Source organism: Anolis sagrei, chromosome 6 (assembly GCF_037176765.1).
Source record: "Anolis sagrei isolate rAnoSag1 chromosome 6, rAnoSag1.mat, whole genome shotgun sequence".
Taxonomy (NCBI): Eukaryota; Metazoa; Chordata; class Lepidosauria; order Squamata; family Dactyloidae; genus Anolis; species Anolis sagrei.
In genome coordinates this window covers 106,022,146-106,028,100 of record NC_090026.1, presented here as the reverse complement: position 1 = coordinate 106,028,100, position 5,955 = coordinate 106,022,146, and positions in this window count along the sequence as shown.

Genomic DNA, 5,955 nt, shown 5'->3' with positions numbered 1-5,955 from the left:
CCGTCCCTCCCTTGCTCGCGCTCCTTCGCCTCCCTCTCTCTCAGCAAAGCCAGAGCCGCCTCGAAAACCGGCCTCGCGCTGCATGCCGGGAGAAAAGGAAGTAAAAGGTATTGTCGAAGGCTTTCATGGCCGGAATCACTCAGTTCTTGTGGGTTTTTTCGGGCTATATGGCCATGTTCTAGAGGCATTTCTCCTGACGTTTCGCCTGCATCTATGGCAGGCATCCTCAGAGGTAGAGGTCTGTTGGAATTAGGACAATGGGTTTATATATCTGTGGAATGGCTGGGGTGGGGCAAGGAGCTCTTCCCTGCTGCAGTTAGGTGTGAAGTTTAGCTAATCACCTTCATTAGCATTTGAAGGCCTGCCTGAACCTGGGAAAATCTGTTGCTGGGAGGTGTTAATCTGTGCCTGGTTTCTTCCTCTCTGTTGTTTAGCTGTTATAATTTTAGAGTTCTTTAATACTGGTAGCCAGATTTTGTTCATTTTCATGGTCTCTTCCTTTCTGTTGAAATTGTCCACATGCTTGTGGATTTCAATGGCTTCTCTGTGTAGTCTGACATGGTGGTTGTTTGTGTGGTCCAGCATTTCTGTGTTCTCAAATAATATGCTGTGTCCAGGCTGGTTCATCAGGTGCTCTGCTATGGCTGACTTCTCTGGTTGAAGTAGTCTGCAGTGCCTTTCATGTTCCTTGATGCGTGTCTGGGCGCTGCGTTTGGTGGTCCCTATGTAGACTTGTCCACAGCTGCATGGTATCCGGTAGACTCCTGCAGAGGTGAGAGGATCCCTCTTGTCTGATGAACCAGCCTGGACACAGCATATTATTTGAGAACACAGAAATGCTGGACCACACAAACAACCACCATGTCAGACTACACAGAGAAGCCATTGAAATCCACAAGCATGTGGACAATTTCAACAGAAAGGAAGAGACCATGAAAATGAACAAAATCTGGCTACCAGTATTAAAGAACTCTAAAATTATAACAGCTAAACAACAGAGAGGAAGAAACCAGGCACAGATTAACACCTCCCAGCAACAGATTTTCCCAGGTTCAGGCAGGCCTTCAAATGCTAATGAAGGTGATTAGCTAAACTTCACACCTAACTGCAGCAGGGAAGAGCTCCTTGCCCCACCCCAGCCATTCCACAGATATATAAACCCATTGTCCTAATTCCAACAGACCTCTACCTCTGAGGATGCCTGCCATAGATGCAGGCGAAACGTCAGGAGAAATGCCTCTAGAACATGGCCATATAGCCCGAAAAAACCCACAAGAACGAAGTAAAAGGTGTCCAGCGCACTGCCTGATAAGAAAAGGCAAGTACATTTATCCTCAACGTTGCGATCCGGGAAATGAGACTTTTCTAAATTTCCTGCCTGCATTCCGATGCTTTTTTTGTGTGCGGAGAAATGGGGTTGAAAGTATTCTATTCCTCCCACCATCACCCCCTGCAGGCGTGGTTTAGCCAGCTACGATGCCTCTTCCCATAAAGTTCCCTCGGGACCCCATTGTATTGGGAGTTTGAATGACAGTCGGAACAGCAAAACTATATTGCATTCATGGAGAGCTCATGTTCAGAACTATGGCCAGCTCCGTTGTAGAATTAATCCAGTTCAACACCACTTGAATTACTATGATTCAGTGCTATGGACTTTTCAATGCTTATTTGTTTATTTGTTTTATTTACTGTATTTTTACCTGGTTCTATCACAACCAGGTAAAAATACAGTAAATAAAATAAATAAACAAATAAGCATTGAAAAGTCCATAGCACTGAATCATAGTAATTCATAGTAATTTTTACCTGGTTCAATCACAACCGAGCCCCCGGTGGCGCAGTGGGTTAAGGCACTGAGCTGCTGAGCTTGTTGATCGAAAGGTCGCAGGTTCGATTCTGGGGAGTGGCGTGAGCTTCCTCTGTCAGCCCTAGCTTCTGCCAACCTAGCAGTTCGAAAACATGCAAATGTGAGTAGATCAATAGGTACCGCTCTGGCGGGAAGGTAACGGCGCTCCATGCAGTCATGCCGGCCACATGACCTTGGAGGTGTCTACGGACAACGCTGGCTCTTCGACTTAGAAATGGAGATGAGCACCACACCCCAGAGTCAGACATGACTGGACTTAATGTCAGGGGACTACTTTTACCTATCACAACCCCGAAGGAGATGCAGAGCAGCTTCCAAATTGACAGTAATTCAATGACACAATAAACATAAACATACAAATATAATATGAGTTATACATTAAAATTAATAGGGTAAAGGTAAAGATTTTCCCCTAATGTTAAGTCCAGTGGGGAGCCCCCGGTAGCACAGTGTGTTAAATCATTGAGGTGCTAAACTTGTTGCAGGTTCAAATCCAGAGAGCAGTGTGGGCTTCTACTGTCAGCCCCAGCTTCTGCCAACCTAGCAGTTCAAAAATATGCCAATGTGAGTAGATCTATAGGTACCGCTTTGGCGAGAAGGTAACGGCGCTCCATACAGTCATGCCGGCCACATCACCTTGGAGGTGTCTATGAACAACGCTGGCTCTTCGGCTTAGAAATGAAGATGAGCACCAACCCCCAGAGTCGGACACGACTGGACTTAATGTCAGGGGAAAACCTTTACCTTTACCTAAGTCCAGTGGTGTCCAACTCTGAGGGTTGGTGCTCATCTCCATTTCTAAGCCAAAGCCGGCATTGTCCGTAGACACCTCCAAGGTCATGTGGCCAGCATGACTGCATGGAGTGCCACTACCTTCCTACAGAAGTGGTACCTATTGATCTACTCACATTTGCATGTTTTCGAACTGCTAGGTTGGCAGAAACTGGGGCTAACAGCGGGACCTAACACAGTTCCCTGGATTCGAACCTGTGATCTTTCGGTCAGCAAGTTCAGCAGCTCGGTGCTTTAACCCACTGTGCCACTGGGGGCTCCTATGCTTATTATTTCAATGCTTATTTATTTCTTTGTTTATTTTATTTACTTTATTTTTACTCTGCTCTATCTCAACCCCAAAGGGGACACAGAGTGGCTTCTAAATTGCCAATAGTTCTATGCCACAATAAACATAAACATGCCACAATAAACATAAACACGAAGATCCACATAGTTAAAGTAATGGTATTCCCTGTAGTAACCTATGGATGCAAGAGCTGGGCCATAAGGAAGGCTAAGCAAAGGAAGACAGACGCTTTTGAACTGTGGTGCTGGAGGAAAGTTCTGGGAGTGCCTTAGACCTTGAGAAGATCAAATCAGTGTGGGAATGAATGGATGAATGGAAGGTGAATGTATGGATGGAGCTAATAATTTTGGAAGCACCAGTAAAACATTAAGTCTTGCAATGACTAACTACCTGCTTTCTGGAACTGTGATCAAAACCTGCTAATAAGAATTAAAAGTAAGCTGTGATAAGAACTGGGACAGTGATAACAGAAATGTTTGCAACATTCCTCATGTTAAGAAAGAAGTCAACACAAGCCTTGTCTTTGTCAACACCAATCAAGAAGATCAACATCTGGCCAGGAAACTGGGATGGATCCAGGATGGAAGACGTTTATCATTAATTTACAACTTTGGGACTACATCAACAGAATAGACATTATTGAAGGATTCTGGGGATCCAGAATATTGGGTCAGAAAAAGCACCAGCCATTCTTTAAAAAAATAGCCCTTTGTTTCCACAGATTCTGATCTGGATTCAGAAACTGATCTGAGGAGGGGGAGGGCAGTGGCATAATGGGTTAAACCCTTGTGCCAGCAATTGACGAACAGGTCAATGATTCAAATCCTGGGGGAGTGCGTTGAGCTCCCTCTGTCAGCTCCTGCTCTCCATGCGGGGACATGAGAGAAGCCTCCCACAAAGATGGGTAAAACATCCAAACATATGAGCATCACCTGAGCAACATCTTTGCAGACAGACAATGCTCTCACACTAGAAGCGACTTGCCGTTTCTAAAGTCACTCCTGATACGATTTTTTTTTATTTGAACTGGATTTTATGGCAGTGTAGATCCAGCCTAAACTGGATGGAGCTATGGCATTTGAGGTGGGGTCAAGGCCCCTTCCACACAGCTGAATAAAATACCACAACATCTGCTTTGAACTGAGTTATCTGAGTGCACACTGCCATATATCACAGTTCAAAGCAGATAATGTGGGATTTTCTTTAGCTGTGTGGAAAGGGCTTCAGATAACCCAGTTCATAACCCAGATATTGTTGGATTATACCTGCCTTAATATTCTGGGTTATATATCTGTGTGGAAGGTCCCAAAGTACATTTGATCCACGGGCCCTTCCACACAGTCATATAATCCAGAATATCAAGGCAGAATAACCCACAACATCTGCTTTGAACTGGATTATCTGAGTCCACACTCAGGGCCCTTCCACACAGGCCTATATCCCAGAATATCAAGATAGGAAATCCCACATTATCTGAGTGTGGAAGGGTCCTAAGATAATGTGGGATTTTCTGCCTTGATATTCTGGGATATAGGGTTGTCTGGCACGTTCATAAGAACGTATCGCACCTTATGAACCATCTAGAATGTTAAGATCGTCTGGGGAGTTCCTGCTCTCAATCCCGCCTTCCTCACAGATGTGTTTGGTGGGGATGAGAGACAGGACTTTCTCAGTGGTGACCCCTCGGCTATGGAATGCCCTTCCCAGGGATATAAGTTTGGCTCCCTCCCTTCTAACATTTCGCAAAATGGTTAAGATCTGGCTCTTTGAGCAAGCTTTTTCTACTGGAGCACAATTAGATGTAAACGAATATATGGAATGACTGATGACGCAAGTGGAAAACGATTTTAGTAAGGAAATTTTACAGATATATTTGCTTTTTATATTGCATTTTAAATGTCAATTTTTTTATAATTGTTTTAACTGTATTTTGATATTTGTTATGGCATCGAATTGCTGCCGACTGTGAACCGCCTTGAGTCGCCTCTGGCTGAGAAAGGCGGTATACAAATGTGGTACATAAATAAGTAAATAGTGTGTGTGCTGTCGCACCCTGGGCCTGTGCATTAGACGGTAGACAGGACATAAATTATCTGTGCCCAACGGGACGCCGGGGCTGCCTCAGATTATAGGCCCTTAGATTCCCCCAAACAGAGTCTTTAGATTGCTTAAAGTAAATCCAACAAAGTTCTTTATTGATGAAAACAAACAAGTACTTTCAAGCTTTCTTAACAGTCTATTGTCTCTTGCAATCTTGTTCACTGGGAACAGGTACTATCTTCATAACTGCAATTAACTAATGGGGAAATCCTTAACTTCTAATCTGGGCAGTCTGTCTTTGCCTCTGTTGGTGTGGAACCCCTACACCCGGTACCAACTGCTTCTGGCTTCCGCGAGAGACCCTTACCAGGCAGAGCTTTGTAGACATCCAGGGAAAAAATGAGGAGTTCAGGTTGCTGTGATGACTGGCTGAAGTCCCTCAGCAGAGGAGCTGTAATGCTGTATGATCCTTGGCCAAGCTGTAGAGCCTTTTCTCCCCGGTCCAGCTGTAAAGCTGTATGTCTCCCAGTCAAGCCGTTGAAGACGAAGCTTTCTACAGGAGCTCTTTGTTTTATGAATCATAGAATCAAAGAGTTGGAAGAGACCTCATGGGCCATCCAGTCCAACCCCCTACCAAGAAGCAGGAATATTGCATTCAAATCACCCCTGACAGATGGCCATCCAGCCCCTGTTTAAAAGCTTCCAAAGAAGGAGCCTCCACCACATTCCGGGGCAGAGAGTTCCACTGCTGAACGGCTCTCACAGTCAGGAAGTTCTTCCTCATGTTCAGATGGAATCTCCTTTCTTGTAGTTTGAAGCCATTGTTCTGCGTCCTAGTCTCCAAGGAAGCAGAAACAAGCTTGCTCCCTCCTCCCTGTGGCTTCCTCTCACATATTTATACATGGCTATCATATCCCCTCTCAGCCTTCTCTTCTTCAGGCTAAACATGCCCAGCTCATTAAGCCGC